This window comes from Condylura cristata, unplaced genomic scaffold (assembly GCF_000260355.1).
Source record: "Condylura cristata isolate star-nosed mole 26May11 unplaced genomic scaffold, ConCri1.0 scaffold00016, whole genome shotgun sequence".
Classification (NCBI taxonomy): domain Eukaryota; kingdom Metazoa; phylum Chordata; class Mammalia; order Eulipotyphla; family Talpidae; genus Condylura; species Condylura cristata.
The window spans coordinates 4229383-4230773 of NW_004567117.1; positions in this window are offsets into that span (position 1 = coordinate 4229383).

The window sequence follows — 1391 nt, forward strand, 5'->3', positions numbered from 1 at the left end:
GTACTGAATAGGGGTTGTAGTTCATATGTAGCCATAGCCAGGAGTTGTTCTCTTTTCTTTTCTAGCACAGAGTCTAATCTTGGTATATTTTCCCTTTTATTGATAGGTGATGAACACTTAGTTTGTTCAAGCATTTTTGTTGTTGTTTTAACCCTAGGGTGGGGTGGCAGATGTTTTTAATATCTCAGCCTGGACTTCTAGTAGTCACGTCTTCTGTGCTCCAGCCCAATTCAGGCTCCAGCTGTTCTATATTAAGAGCCTCAGGCTCAGACGTAGTCCTAGGTTTGCGCCCTCATCCCTGCAACTCCCTGTCAGAGCACACTCTGTCTTCTCATGCCGTACAGTGTGGGGGTCTCTGGCACCCTGGGTCAATAGCTATAAGGGCTCTGCACAGCATCTTCTCTTCCCTCTTTCTGTTGTCCCACCCATTTTTATTCTTAAAATTTCCCCTTCCTGTCAGACCGATGTTCCAGGGTGTGCTGTGGTAGCTCAGGTTCCCCTTGGGTTTTTTGTTTTGTGTTAGTGCACTTTGATGGTAAGCATCTGGAGGCGGTGAGCCTGGCGTCTTTACTCAGCTGCCATCTTGCAAGACGTGTGTGTCACAGGGCTTACATTTTACAAAGGCCATTCAGGTGGCCATGAGCAGAGTGAATTCCAAGTGCCAAGACAAGAGGCAGAAGAACCTGTTGCGCCAGGTTTCGAGTTTCCCAAAGACCACCAAGGAGCCGATTCCAATGCAAAGCACAGGAGGGTCTTTATTGCAAGCTCGAGCCTGGGCTCCCAACATGCAGGGGCGCAGCAGCGGAAGTTGAGACCCTGAGCTCAGGGCAGGCAGGGTTTTTATTACAGAAGAGGGGAGTTTTTGCCCAGCAGAGGGGAGTTTTTGCTCAGCAGTACATTCATTGGTGGACATTGAACAAAGTTTTAACCCGGTTGATCTATGCATGTTAAGATGTGACCTTCACTACTCAGCCCACATACCTTAGGACATCTGGCGTTTTCCTGATATGTACTGGTCACTTGCCTACTTGCTAATTGGCTGTTGCTATGGGATGAGCAAGATTAGGACATTTACAGTAAAACTTGGCCTTGGCGCCTTGTTGATAACCGAAACTTAGGCCTGGCTGGTTCAGAAGCATTCTGAAGCCTGTCACGGCGTCAGTTTGGTCTTTCAGACCACCTGGCAAGATGCCCCTCCACCAGGTGAGAGTTGGTGGAGGTGGGGCGGGCGAAAAGGCTCCAGCCCAAGTCCAACTCAGAGAGCGAGGTTCAAGTCAGTTTACTCACGCCCTATCCTAATGATATAGCACAGGATGTGGCGCTGTGGACTGGTTAAGCTTTTTTATTTAAAGGAATTGAAGTAATAAATATACAACAGCATCAAGTTGGCC